At 46.4% G+C, this 15,041-nt stretch overlaps 5 non-coding genes across 5 annotated transcripts; all 5 read left to right on the top strand.

The window, feature by feature from the left end:
• Positions 1-579: 579 nt before the first annotated feature.
• LOC130335800 (U2 spliceosomal RNA) lies at positions 580-770 on the top strand. The gene has a single exon (XR_008877351.1). It is a non-coding gene; the product is annotated as a U2 spliceosomal RNA (small nuclear RNA).
• Positions 771-2,880: 2,110 nt separating this feature from the next.
• LOC130335799 (U2 spliceosomal RNA) lies at positions 2,881-3,071 on the top strand. Its single transcript, XR_008877350.1, has one exon. It is a non-coding gene; the product is annotated as a U2 spliceosomal RNA (small nuclear RNA).
• A 2,100-nt stretch (positions 3,072-5,171) lies between these two features.
• LOC130335719 (U2 spliceosomal RNA) lies at positions 5,172-5,362 on the top strand. Its single transcript, XR_008877292.1, has one exon. It is a non-coding gene; the product is annotated as a U2 spliceosomal RNA (small nuclear RNA).
• Positions 5,363-7,454: 2,092 nt separating this feature from the next.
• On the top strand, positions 7,455-7,645 carry LOC130335798 (U2 spliceosomal RNA). The gene has a single exon (XR_008877349.1). It is a non-coding gene; the product is annotated as a U2 spliceosomal RNA (small nuclear RNA).
• A 5,229-nt stretch (positions 7,646-12,874) lies between these two features.
• On the top strand, positions 12,875-13,065 carry LOC130335797 (U2 spliceosomal RNA). The gene has a single exon (XR_008877348.1). It is a non-coding gene; the product is annotated as a U2 spliceosomal RNA (small nuclear RNA).
• Positions 13,066-15,041: the final 1,976 nt, after the last annotated feature.

The following is a 15,041-nucleotide window of genomic DNA, read 5'->3' as shown; positions in this document are numbered from 1 at the left end:
CAACAACCCAGCTTTGTTGTGTATGTAACCATAGGGATTTGTGATGTCACCTAGAACCTTCACAGCAGCGACAGCTTTATGAGGAGCATCAGCACTGCTCTGCCTGAGCAGAACCATCACCGCCATAGGTTGTCAAATAACCCGGGTTTAACCCACACAGGTAAGTCCAATGGGGTGCAGGCATGTCCTCTATGCTTACAGCTTCCCGTGGGTGTTGGTTTGATACCGTTTGGGGACAGCCAAGGAGGCATCTGCAGGCAACAAAGGTAGGTGTGTGCTTGTGTGTGTGTTTCCTATGCAGATCCTAAGCCCAGTGTCACATGCAAGTAGGAGGAGTAAGAAGGGTTCCTGGCAAATCCGGGTTATGGATTGCATTTAAAAAGGCCCCGTGGGAGTGCAATGGGCCCCTGTCTTGCTGCTTAGCAATAATGGTATGGGTTTAGGTTCTGCTGTGTGTACTGGTGGTTGACTGCCCCCCAGTCCAGAGTGTGCATGGAAAATTGTCTGGCAGCCTCCCTGACAGCAAGCAGTGATAGTGCCCATGAAGGGCACCTTGTTGGGCCCGCCCCTTTCACGGTTATCGCTTCTCGGCCTTTTGGCTAAGATCAAGTGTAGTATCTGTTCTTATCAGTTTAATATCTGATACGTCCCCTATCTGGGGACCATATATTAAATGGATTTTTGAGAACGGGGGCCGATTTCGAAGCTTGCTTCCGTCGCCCTATGCATTGACCCGATATGGCAGTATCTTCGGGTACAGTGCACCACCCCCTTACAGGGTTAAAAAGAAAGATTCCTACTTTCATTGCTACCTGCTTGCTGGCTAGCCAGCTAGCCAGCCCTGTGGGCCTTGCTGCTGCTGCAGCCAAAAAACAAAAGGTGGTGCTGCTGCTGCTTCTGCTGCTTCTGCTTCTGCTTGTGTCTGGCCGCTGTTGGAGCGTCCAGGCACAGGACTTCTGCTGCTGCTGACTAAATGGCCTCCTTAATTGGATCATTTGAGTAGCCAGCACACCTGTGCAGGTAGGGCATGACATGATAGGCAGCTGCCTTGATAGCGGGTGGGTGCTGAATGTTCCTAATTGACAAAATAAGATTAATGCTTATGAAGAAATATAAAATCTCATCCCTTCCCCAATATCGCGCCACACCCCTACCCCTTAATTCCCTGGTTGAACTTGATGGACATATGTCTTTTTTCGACCGTACTAACTATGTAACTATGTAACATAACATGGGGGGGGGGGGGGGGGGGTCTCCTGGCTGTTCACACAGGTGTGTCATTGCTGTACATTGACCATGCATTGCTTCTGTGGTATTGCAAAGGCAAAGACAAATGCTTCCAGCCATCCATTGCACTAATGGATTGGTCATCAGCTGGCTGTCTATGTCCCGCATCAATATAGACCAAAGTACAGAGGGTTAGGCTATGCTATTGTGCACCTACCTGATGCATCAGAAGGTGCGAGGCCCTTGCTAAATTCTGTGCACAGACTTTGAGATCTATACTTTAGACTGTATCTAAACCTGCTCCAACATGGACTGACATTCTGGCCTACTTTCAGCCGATGCGACTTGTCTGTCGCTGAACAGTCGCTTTTTATGTATTCAGCACCTATGTATAATGTTGTAAAAATGCTCTAGAAGCTAAAGTCGCAGAAATGTCACATATATTTGGCCTGCAACTTTCTGTGCGACAAATTCAGACAGGAAAAATCAGTATAAATCCTTAGAAAATTATCCCCCAGTGTCTCCATCTGCTGGCGGTATTGAATAAGCATTGCTGCACTGATGGGGTATGCATTAGACGAAAAAAAAGAAGAAAAAGAAGAATAATACGCTCAGAAAAGAGGCGAAAAGGAGAAAAACGTAAAAAAACGTGAAAAAAAAGTAAGAGGAAGAGAAGGGAAAAAAAGGTGGAAATGGGTTTAAAAGTGATTTCGGCGGAGAAATATATATATATATATATATATATATATATATATATATATATATATATATATATATATACGCGCACACACACACATATATATAAACGTATTCTCCGTTGAGATATTGCAGCCGCTGCTGTGTCCAGGCCCAGGAGCCTTAGCACTGTGCTGTGATGTCACTCAATACCACTGACATCACTAGGTGTAAACAACATCTCTCCTTTGCTGTGTATGTGACTATGGAGCTGTTTGGTGATGTCGTCTATTATGGCCTTCATAGAAGCAACAGGAGATTGTTGCATCCATCTAGAACCCTCAGAACTACAGTGCTATGATGTCACTCACTTCCACAGGCCTTGCAGAGTGTAAACAACAACAACCCAGCTTTGTTGTGTATGTAACCATAGGGATTTGTGATGTCACCTAGAACCTTCACAGCAGCGACAGCTTTATGAGGAGCATCAGCACTGCTCTGCCTGAGCAGAACCATCACCGCCATAGGTTGTCAAATAACCCGGGTTTAACCCACACAGGTAAGTCCAATGGGGTGCAGGCATGTCCTCTATGCTTACAGCTTCCCGTGGGTGTTGGTTTGATACCGTTTGGGGACAGCCAAGGAGGCATCTGCAGGCAACAAAGGTAGGTGTGTGCTTGTGTGTGTGTTTCCTATGCAGATCCTAAGCCCAGTGTCACATGCAAGTAGGAGGAGTAAGAAGGGTTCCTGGCAAATCCGGGTTATGGATTGCATTTAAAAAGGCCCCGTGGGAGTGCAATGGGCCCCTGTCTTGCTGCTTAGCAATAATGGTATGGGTTTAGGTTCTGCTGTGTGTACTGGTGGTTGACTGCCCCCCAGCCCAGAGTGTGCATGGAAAATTGTCTGGCAGCCTCCCTGACAGCAAGCAGTGATAGTGCCCATGAAGGGCACCTTGTTGGGCCCGCCCCTTTCACGGTTATCGCTTCTCGGCCTTTTGGCTAAGATCAAGTGTAGTATCTGTTCTTATCAGTTTAATATCTGATACGTCCCCTATCTGGGGACCATATATTAAATGGATTTTTGAGAACGGGGGCCGATTTCGAAGCTTGCTTCCGTCGCCCTATGCATTGACCCGATATGGCAGTATCTTCGGGTACAGTGCACCACCCCCTTACAGGGTTAAAAAGAAAGATTCCTACTTTCATTGCTACCTGCTTGCTGGCTAGCCAGCTAGCCAGCCCTGTGGGCCTTGCTGCTGCTGCAGCCAAAAAACAAAAGGTGGTGCTGCTGCTGCTTCTGCTGCTTCTGCTTCTGCTTGTGTCTGGCCGCTGTTGGAGCGTCCAGGCACAGGACTTCTGCTGCTGCTGACTAAATGGCCTCCTTAATTGGATCATTTGAGTAGCCAGCACACCTGTGCAGGTAGGGCATGACATGATAGGCAGCTGCCTTGATAGCGGGTGGGTGCTGAATGTTCCTAATTGACAAAATAAGATTAATGCTTATGAAGAAATATAAAATCTCATCCCTTCCCCAATATCGCGCCACACCCCTACCCCTTAATTCCCTGGTTGAACTTGATGGACATATGTCTTTTTTCGACCGTACTAACTATGTAACTATGTAACATAACATGGGGGGGGGGGGGGGGTCTCCTGGCTGTTCACACAGGTGTGTCATTGCTGTACATTGACCATGCATTGCTTCTGTGGTATTGCAAAGGCAAAGACAAATGCTTCCAGCCATCCATTGCACTAATGGATTGGTCATCAGCTGGCTGTCTATGTCCCGCATCAATATAGACCAAAGTACAGAGGGTTAGGCTATGCTATTGTGCACCTACCTGATGCATCAGAAGGTGCGAGGCCCTTGCTAAATTCTGTGCACAGACTTTGAGATCTATACTTTAGACTGTATCTAAACCTGCTCCAACATGGACTGACATTCTGGCCTACTTTCAGCCGATGCGACTTGTCTGTCGCTGAACAGTCGCTTTTTATGTATTCAGCACCTATGTATAATGTTGTAAAAATGCTCTAGAAGCTAAAGTCGCAGAAATGTCACACATATTTGGCCTGCAACTTTCTGTGCGACAAATTCAGACAGGAAAAATCAGTATAAATCCTTAGAAAATTATCCCCCAGTGTCTCCATCTGCTGGCGGTATTGAATAAGCATTGCTGCACTGATGGGGTATGCATTAGACGAAAAAAAAGAAGAAAAAGAAGAATAATACGCCCAGAAAAGAGGCGAAAAGGAGAAAAACGTAAAAAAACGTGAAAAAAAAGTAAGAGGAAGAGAAGGGAAAAAAAGGTGGAAATGGGTTTAAAAGTGATTTCGGCGGAGAATATATATATATATATATATATATATATATATATATATATATATATATATATACGCGCACACACACACATATATATAAACGTATTCTCCGTTGAGATATTGCAGCCGCTGCTGTGTCCAGGCCCAGGAGCCTTAGCACTGTGCTGTGATGTCACTCAATACCACTGACATCACTAGGTGTAAACAACATCTCTCCTTTGCTGTGTATGTGACTATGGAGCTGTTTGGTGATGTCGTCTATTATGGCCTTCATAGAAGCAACAGGAGATTGTTGCATCCATCTAGAACCCTCAGAACTACAGTGCTATGATGTCACTCACTTCCACAGGCCTTGCAGAGTGTAAACAACAACAACCCAGCTTTGTTGTGTATGTAACCATAGGGATTTGTGATGTCACCTAGAACCTTCACAGCAGCGACAGCTTTATGAGGAGCATCAGCACTGCTCTGCCTGAGCAGAACCATCACCGCCATAGGTTGTCAAATAACCCGGGTTTAACCCACACAGGTAAGTCCAATGGGGTGCAGGCATGTCCTCTATGCTTACAGCTTCCCGTGGGTGTTGGTTTGATACCGTTTGGGGACAGCCAAGGAGGCATCTGCAGGCAACAAAGGTAGGTGTGTGCTTGTGTGTGTGTTTCCTATGCAGATCCTAAGCCCAGTGTCACATGCAAGTAGGAGGAGTAAGAAGGGTTCCTGGCAAATCCGGGTTATGGATTGCATTTAAAAAGGCCCCGTGGGAGTGCAATGGGCCCCTGTCTTGCTGCTTAGCAATAATGGTATGGGTTTAGGTTCTGCTGTGTGTACTGGTGGTTGACTGCCCCCCAGCCCAGAGTGTGCATGGAAAATTGTCTGGCAGCCTCCCTGACAGCAAGCAGTGATAGTGCCCATGAAGGGCACCTTGTTGGGCCCGCCCCTTTCACGGTTATTGCTTCTCGGCCTTTTGGCTAAGATCAAGTGTAGTATCTGTTCTTATCAGTTTAATATCTGATACGTCCCCTATCTGGGGACCATATATTAAATGGATTTTTGAGAACGGGGGCCGATTTCGAAGCTTGCTTCCGTCGCCCTATGCATTGACCCGATATGGCAGTATCTTCGGGTACAGTGCACCACCCCCTTACAGGGTTAAAAAGAAAGATTCCTACTTTCATTGCTACCTGCTTGCTGGCTAGCCAGCTAGCCAGCCCTGTGGGCCTTGCTGCTGCTGCTGCAGCCAAAAAACAAAAGGTGGTGCTGCTGCTGCTTCTGCTGCTTCTGCTTCTGCTTGTGTCTGGCCGCTGTTGGAGCGTCCAGGCACAGGACTTCTGCTGCTGCTGACTAAATGGCCTCCTTAATTGGATCATTTGAGTAGCCAGCACACCTGTGCAGGTAGGGCATGACATGATAGGCAGCTGCCTTGATAGCGGGTGGGTGCTGAATGTTCCTAATTGACAAAATAAGATTAATGCTTATGAAGAAATATAAAATCTCATCCCTTCCCCAATATCGCGCCACACCCCTACCCCTTAATTCCCTGGTTGAACTTGATGGACATATGTCTTTTTTCGACCGTACTAACTATGTAACTATGTAACATAACATGGGGGGGGGGGGGGGGGGTCTCCTGGCTGTTCACACAGGTGTGTCATTGCTGTACATTGACCATGCATTGCTTCTGTGGTATTGCAAAGGCAAAGACAAATGCTTCCAGCCATCCATTGCACTAATGGATTGGTCATCAGCTGGCTGTCTATGTCCCGCATCAATATAGACCAAAGTACAGAGGGTTAGGCTATGCTATTGTGCACCTACCTGATGCATCAGAAGGTGCGAGGCCCTTGCTAAATTCTGTGCACAGACTTTGAGATCTATACTTTAGACTGTATCTAAACCTGCTCCAACATGGACTGACATTCTGGCCTACTTTCAGCCGATGCGACTTGTCTGTCGCTGAACAGTCGCTTTTTATGTATTCAGCACCTATGTATAATGTTGTAAAAATGCTCTAGAAGCTAAAGTCGCAGAAATGTCACACATATTTGGCCTGCAACTTTCTGTGCGACAAATTCAGACAGGAAAAATCAGTATAAATCCTTAGAAAATTATCCCCCAGTGTCTCCATCTGCTGGCGGTATTGAATAAGCATTGCTGCACTGATGGGGTATGCATTAGACGAAAAAAAAGAAGAAAAAGAAGAATAATACGCCCAGAAAAGAGGCGAAAAGGAGAAAAACGTAAAAAAACGTGAAAAAAAAGTAAGAGGAAGAGAAGGGAAAAAAAGGTGGAAATGGGTTTAAAAGTGATTTCGGCGGAGAAATATATATATATATATATATATATATATATATATATATACGCGCACACACACACATATATATAAACGTATTCTCCGTTGAGATATTGCAGCCGCTGCTGTGTCCAGGCCCAGGAGCCTTAGCACTGTGCTGTGATGTCACTCAATACCACTGACATCACTAGGTGTAAACAACATCTCTCCTTTGCTGTGTATGTGACTATGGAGCTGTTTGGTGATGTCGTCTATTATGGCCTTCATAGAAGCAACAGGAGATTGTTGCATCCATCTAGAACCCTCAGAACTACAGTGCTATGATGTCACTCACTTCCACAGGCCTTGCAGAGTGTAAACAACAACAACCCAGCTTTGTTGTGTATGTAACCATAGGGATTTGTGATGTCACCTAGAACCTTCACAGCAGCGACAGCTTTATGAGGAGCATCAGCACTGCTCTGCCTGAGCAGAACCATCACCGCCATAGGTTGTCAAATAACCCGGGTTTAACCCACACAGGTAAGTCCAATGGGGTGCAGGCATGTCCTCTATGCTTACAGCTTCCCGTGGGTGTTGGTTTGATACCGTTTGGGGACAGCCAAGGAGGCATCTGCAGGCAACAAAGGTAGGTGTGTGCTTGTGTGTGTGTTTCCTATGCAGATCCTAAGCCCAGTGTCACATGCAAGTAGTAGGAGTAAGAAGGGTTCCTGGCAAATCCGGGTTATGGATTGCATTTAAAAAGGCCCCGTGGGAGTGCAATGGGCCCCTGTCTTGCTGCTTAGCAATAATGGTATGGGTTTAGGTTCTGCTGTGTGTACTGGTGGTTGACTGCCCCCCAGCCCAGAGTGTGCATGGAAAATTGTCTGGCAGCCTCCCTGACAGCAAGCAGTGATAGTGCCCATGAAGGGCACCTTGTTGGGCCCGCCCCTTTCACGGTTATCGCTTCTCGGCCTTTTGGCTAAGATCAAGTGTAGTATCTGTTCTTATCAGTTTAATATCTGATACGTCCCCTATCTGGGGACCATATATTAAATGGATTTTTGAGAACGGGGGCCGATTTCGAAGCTTGCTTCCGTCGCCCTATGCATTGACCCGATATGGCAGTATCTTCGGGTACAGTGCACCACCCCCTTACAGGGTTAAAAAGAAAGATTCCTACTTTCATTGCTACCTGCTTGCTGGCTAGCCAGCTAGCCAGCCCTGTGGGCCTTGCTGCTGCTGCAGCCAAAAAACAAAAGGTGGTGCTGCTGCTGCTTCTGCTGCTTCTGCTTCTGCTTGTGTCTGGCCGCTGTTGGAGCGTCCAGGCACAGGACTTCTGCTGCTGCTGACTAAATGGCCTCCTTAATTGGATCATTTGAGTAGCCAGCACACCTGTGCAGGTAGGGCATGACATGATAGGCAGCTGCCTTGATAGCGGGTGGGTGCTGAATGTTCCTAATTGACAAAATAAGATTAATGCTTATGAAGAAATATAAAATCTCATCCCTTCCCCAATATCGCGCCACACCCCTACCCCTTAATTCCCTGGTTGAACTTGATGGACATATGTCTTTTTTCGACCGTACTAACTATGTAACTATGTAACATAACATGGGGGGGGGGGGGGTCTCCTGGCTGTTCACACAGGTGTGTCATTGCTGTACATTGACCATGCATTGCTTCTGTGGTATTGCAAAGGCAAAGACAAATGCTTCCAGCCATCCATTGCACTAATGGATTGGTCATCAGCTGGCTGTCTATGTCCCGCATCAATATAGACCAAAGTACAGAGGGTTAGGCTATGCTATTGTGCACCTACCTGATGCATCAGAAGCTGCGAGGCCCTTGCTAAATTCTGTGCACAGACTTTGAGATCTATACTTTAGACTGTATCTAAACCTGCTCCAACATGGACTGACATTCTGGCCTACTTTCAGCCGATGCGACTTGTCTGTCGCTGAACAGTCGCTTTTTATGTATTCAGCACCTATGTATAATGTTGTAAAAATGCTCTAGAAGCTAAAGTCGCAGAAATGTCACACATATTTGGCCTGCAACTTTCTGTGCGACAAATTCAGACAGGAAAAATCAGTATAAATCCTTAGAAAATTATCCCCCAGTGTCTCCATCTGCTGGCGGTATTGAATAAGCATTGCTGCACTGATGGGGTATGCATTAGACGAAAAAAAAGAAGAAAAAGAAGAATAATACGCCCAGAAAAGAGGCGAAAAGGAGAAAAACGTAAAAAAACGTGAAAAAAAAGTAAGAGGAAGAGAAGGGAAAAAAAGGTGGAAATGGGTTTAAAAGTGATTTCGGCGGAGAAATATATATATATATATATATATATATATATATATATATATACGCGCACACACACACATATATATAAACGTATTCTCCGTTGAGATATTGCAGCCGCTGCTGTGTCCAGGCCCAGGAGCCTTAGCACTGTGCTGTGATGTCACTCAATACCACTGACATCACTAGGTGTAAACAACATCTCTCCTTTGCTGTGTATGTGACTATGGAGCTGTTTGGTGATGTCGTCTATTATGGCCTTCATAGAAGCAACAGGAGATTGTTGCATCCATCTAGAACCCTCAGAACTACAGTGCTATGATGTCACTCACTTCCACAGGCCTTGCAGAGTGTAAACAATATTTCATAGTTTCACATTTGCATCTATTACACCATAGCTGTATAGCTCTCCATGTTTTAACTGCATATTCATGTTGCACCTATATCCTTGTGCTGGCAGTGTGCTGCTGCATTCTTCTGTTGCTGTATATCTAGCCTAGTAGCGTGCACCTGTAGGCCAGGTCCATATAATAGTTTGGTATCAACTAAAGTGCTGGCTGACTTATTCTTTGTCTGTATTGCACATACGGGGGAGTGGCTACCTCCATGTTGGCCTTGCACCCCACCCACCTCTATCAGGTGTGTATATAAGGTGGCTTGGATGTTCCAGATCCTGCCATGCTTACTGAACTGTTCACACAGAGGCATATTCACAGAGTAGGGTCCGTCCCAGGAGGCTACCTTATCGCGGTGGGACGGTCCAAGCTATTTGACCGCCGGCGGAGACAAATTTGCGAGCTAAGTGCCTCACTATTTCATAGTTTCACATTTGCATCTATTACACCATAGCTGTATAGCTCTCCATGTTTTAACTGCATATTCATGTTGCACCTATATCCTTGTGCTGGCAGTGTGCTGCTGCATTCTTCTGTTGCTGTATATCTAGCCTAGTAGCGTGCACCTGTAGGCCAGGTCCATATAATAGTTTGGTATCAACTAAAGTGCTGGCTGACTTATTCTTTGTCTGTATTGCACATACGGGGGAGTGGCTACCTCCATGTTGGCCTTGCACCCCACCCACCTCTATCAGGTGTGTATATAAGGTGGCTTGGATGTTCCAGATCCTGCCATGCTTACTGAACTGTTCACACAGAGGCATATTCACAGAGTAGGGTCCGTCCCAGGAGGCTACCTTATCGCGGTGGGACGGTCCAAGCTATTTGACCGCCGGCGGAGACAAATTTGCGAGCTAAGTGCCTCACTATTTCATAGTTTCACATTTGCATCTATTACACCATAGCTGTATAGCTCTCCATGTTTTAACTGCATATTCATGTTGCACCTATATCCTTGTGCTGGCAGTGTGCTGCTGCATTCTTCTGTTGCTGTATATCTAGCCTAGTAGCGTGCACCTGTAGGCCAGGTCCATATAATAGTTTGGTATCAACTAAAGTGCTGGCTGACTTATTCTTTGTCTGTATTGCACATACGGGGGAGTGGCTACCTCCATGTTGGCCTTGCACCCCACCCACCTCTATCAGGTGTGTATATAAGGTGGCTTGGATGTTCCAGATCCTGCCATGCTTACTGAACTGTTCACACAGAGGCATATTCACAGAGTAGGGTCCGTCCCAGGAGGCTACCTTATCGCGGTGGGACGGTCCAAGCTATTTGACCGCCGGCGGAGACAAATTTGCGAGCTAAGTGCCTCACTATTTCATAGTTTCACATTTGCATCTATTACACCATAGCTGTATAGCTCTCCATGTTTTAACTGCATATTCATGTTGCACCTATATCCTTGTGCTGGCAGTGTGCTGCTGCATTCTTCTGTTGCTGTATATCTAGCCTAGTAGCGTGCACCTGTAGGCCAGGTCCATATAATAGTTTGGTATCAACTAAAGTGCTGGCTGACTTATTCTTTGTCTGTATTGCACATACGGGGGAGTGGCTACCTCCATGTTGGCCTTGCACCCCACCCACCTCTATCAGGTGTGTATATAAGGTGGCTTGGATGTTCCAGATCCTGCCATGCTTACTGAACTGTTCACACAGAGGCATATTCACAGAGTAGGGTCCGTCCCAGGAGGCTACCTTATCGCGGTGGGACGGTCCAAGCTATTTGACCGCCGGCGGAGACAAATTTGCGAGCTAAGTGCCTCACTATTTCATAGTTTCACATTTGCATCTATTACACCATAGCTGTATAGCTCTCCATGTTTTAACTGCATATTCATGTTGCACCTATATCCTTGTGCTGGCAGTGTGCTGCTGCATTCTTCTGTTGCTGTATATCTAGCCTAGTAGCGTGCACCTGTAGGCCAGGTCCATATAATAGTTTGGTATCAACTAAAGTGCTGGCTGACTTATTCTTTGTCTGTATTGCACATACGGGGGAGTGGCTACCTCCATGTTGGCCTTGCACCCCACCCACCTCTATCAGGTGTGTATATAAGGTGGCTTGGATGTTCCAGATCCTGCCATGCTTACTGAACTGTTCACACAGAGGCATATTCACAGAGTAGGGTCCGTCCCAGGAGGCTACCTTATCGCGGTGGGACGGTCCAAGCTATTTGACCGCCGGCGGAGACAAATTTGCGAGCTAAGTGCCTCACTATTTCATAGTTTCACATTTGCATCTATTACACCATAGCTGTATAGCTCTCCATGTTTTAACTGCATATTCATGTTGCACCTATATCCTTGTGCTGGCAGTGTGCTGCTGCATTCTTCTGTTGCTGTATATCTAGCCTAGTAGCGTGCACCTGTAGGCCAGGTCCATATAATAGTTTGGTATCAACTAAAGTGCTGGCTGACTTATTCTTTGTCTGTATTGCACATACGGGGGAGTGGCTACCTCCATGTTGGCCTTGCACCCCACCCACCTCTATCAGGTGTGTATATAAGGTGGCTTGGATGTTCCAGATCCTGCCATGCTTACTGAACTGTTCACACAGAGGCATATTCACAGAGTAGGGTCCGTCCCAGGAGGCTACCTTATCGCGGTGGGACGGTCCAAGCTATTTGACCGCCGGCGGAGACAAATTTGCGAGCTAAGTGCCTCACTATTTCATAGTTTCACATTTGCATCTATTACACCATAGCTGTATAGCTCTCCATGTTTTAACTGCATATTCATGTTGCACCTATATCCTTGTGCTGGCAGTGTGCTGCTGCATTCTTCTGTTGCTATATATATATATATATACGCGCACACACACACATATATATAAACGTATTCTCCGTTGAGATATTGCAGCCGCTGCTGTGTCCAGGCCCAGGAGCCTTAGCACTGTGCTGTGATGTCACTCAATACCACTGACATCACTAGGTGTAAACAACATCTCTCCTTTGCTGTGTATGTGACTATGGAGCTGTTTGGTGATGTCGTCTATTATGGCCTTCATAGAAGCAACAGGAGATTGTTGCATCCATCTAGAACCCTCAGAACTACAGTGCTATGATGTCACTCACTTCCACAGGCCTTGCAGAGTGTAAACAACAACAACCCAGCTTTGTTGTGTATGTAACCATAGGGATTTGTGATGTCACCTAGAACCTTCACAGCAGCGACAGCTTTATGAGGAGCATCAGCACTGCTCTGCCTGAGCAGAACCATCACCGCCATAGGTTGTCAAATAACCCGGGTTTAACCCACACAGGTAAGTCCAATGGGGTGCAGGCATGTCCTCTATGCTTACAGCTTCCCGTGGGTGTTGGTTTGATACCGTTTGGGGACAGCCAAGGAGGCATCTGCAGGCAACAAAGGTAGGTGTGTGCTTGTGTGTGTGTTTCCTATGCAGATCCTAAGCCCAGTGTCACATGCAAGTAGGAGGAGTAAGAAGGGTTCCTGGCAAATCCGGGTTATGGATTGCATTTAAAAAGGCCCCGTGGGAGTGCAATGGGCCCCTGTCTTGCTGCTTAGCAATAATGGTATGGGTTTAGGTTCTGCTGTGTGTACTGGTGGTTGACTGCCCCCCAGCCCAGAGTGTGCATGGAAAATTGTCTGGCAGCCTCCCTGACAGCAAGCAGTGATAGTGCCCATGAAGGGCACCTTGTTGGGCCCGCCCCTTTCACGGTTATCGCTTCTCGGCCTTTTGGCTAAGATCAAGTGTAGTATCTGTTCTTATCAGTTTAATATCTGATACGTCCCCTATCTGGGGACCATATATTAAATGGATTTTTGAGAACGGGGGCCGATTTCGAAGCTTGCTTCCGTCGCCCTATGCATTGACCCGATATGGCAGTATCTTCGGGTACAGTGCACCACCCCCTTACAGGGTTAAAAAGAAAGATTCCTACTTTCATTGCTACCTGCTTGCTGGCTAGCCAGCTAGCCAGCCCTGTGGGCCTTGCTGCTGCTGCAGCCAAAAAACAAAAGGTGGTGCTGCTGCTGCTTCTGCTGCTTCTGCTTCTGCTTGTGTCTGGCCGCTGTTGGAGCGTCCAGGCACAGGACTTCTGCTGCTGCTGACTAAATGGCCTCCTTAATTGGATCATTTGAGTAGCCAGCACACCTGTGCAGGTAGGGCATGACATGATAGGCAGCTGCCTTGATAGCGGGTGGGTGCTGAATGTTCCTAATTGACAAAATAAGATTAATGCTTATGAAGAAATATAAAATCTCATCCCTTCCCCAATATCGCGCCACACCCCTACCCCTTAATTCCCTGGTTGAACTTGATGGACATATGTCTTTTTTCGACCGTACTAACTATGTAACTATGTAACATAACATGGGGGGGGGGGTCTCCTGGCTGTTCACACAGGTGTGTCATTGCTGTACATTGACCATGCATTGCTTCTGTGGTATTGCAAAGGCAAAGACAAATGCTTCCAGCCATCCATTGCACTAATGGATTGGTCATCAGCTGGCTGTCTATGTCCCGCATCAATATAGACCAAAGTACAGAGGGTTAGGCTATGCTATTGTGCACCTACCTGATGCATCAGAAGCTGCGAGGCCCTTGCTAAATTCTGTGCACAGACTTTGAGATCTATACTTTAGACTGTATCTAAACCTGCTCCAACATGGACTGACATTCTGGCCTACTTTCAGCCGATGCGACTTGTCTGTCGCTGAACAGTCGCTTTTTATGTATTCAGCACCTATGTATAATGTTGTAAAAATGCTCTAGAAGCTAAAGTCGCAGAAATGTCACACATATTTGGCCTGCAACTTTCTGTGCGACAAATTCAGACAGGAAAAATCAGTATAAATCCTTAGAAAATTATCCCCCAGTGTCTCCATCTGCTGGCGGTATTGAATAAGCATTGCTGCACTGATGGGGTATGCATTAGACGAAAAAAAAGAAGAAAAAGAAGAATAATACGCCCAGAAAAGAGGCGAAAAGGAGAAAAACGTAAAAAAACGTGAAAAAAAAGTAAGAGGAAGAGAAGGGAAAAAAAGGTGGAAATGGGTTTAAAAGTGATTTCGGCGGAGAAATATATATATATATATATATATATATATACACGCGCACACACACACATATATATAAACGTATTCTCCGTTGAGATATTGCAGCCGCTGCTGTGTCCAGGCCCAGGAGCCTTAGCACTGTGCTGTGATGTCACTCAATACCACTGACATCACTAGGTGTAAACAACATCTCTCCTTTGCTGTGTATGTGACTATGGAGCTGTTTGGTGATGTCGTCTATTATGGCCTTCATAGAAGCAACAGGAGATTGTTGCATCCATCTAGAACCCTCAGAACTACAGTGCTATGATGTCACTCACTTCCACAGGCCTTGCAGAGTGTAAACAACAACAACCCAGCTTTGTTGTGTATGTAACCATAGGGATTTGTGATGTCACCTAGAACCTTCACAGCAGCGACAGCTTTATGAGGAGCATCAGCACTGCTCTGCCTGAGCAGAACCATCACCGCCATAGGTTGTCAAATAACCCGGGTTTAACCCACACAGGTAAGTCCAATGGGGTGCAGGCATGTCCTCTATGCTTACAGCTTCCCGTGGGTGTTGGTTTGATACCGTTTGGGGACAGCCAAGGAGGCATCTGCAGGCAACAAAGGTAGGTGTGTGCTTGTGTGTGTGTTTCCTATGCAGATCCTAAGCCCAGTGTCACATGCAAGTAGGAGGAGTAAGAAGGGTTCCTGGCAAATCCGGGTTATGGATTGCATTTAAAAAGGCCCCGTGGGAGTGCAATGGGCCCCTGTCTTGCTGCTTAGCAATAATGGTATGGGTTTAGGTTCTGCTGTGTGTACTGGTGGTTGACTGCCCCCCAGC

The sequence above is a fragment of the Hyla sarda genome, unplaced genomic scaffold, assembly GCF_029499605.1.
Source record: "Hyla sarda isolate aHylSar1 unplaced genomic scaffold, aHylSar1.hap1 scaffold_456, whole genome shotgun sequence".
Lineage (NCBI taxonomy): Eukaryota > Metazoa > Chordata > Amphibia > Anura > Hylidae > Hyla > Hyla sarda.
This window is presented reverse-complemented; position numbering and strand designations above follow the sequence as displayed.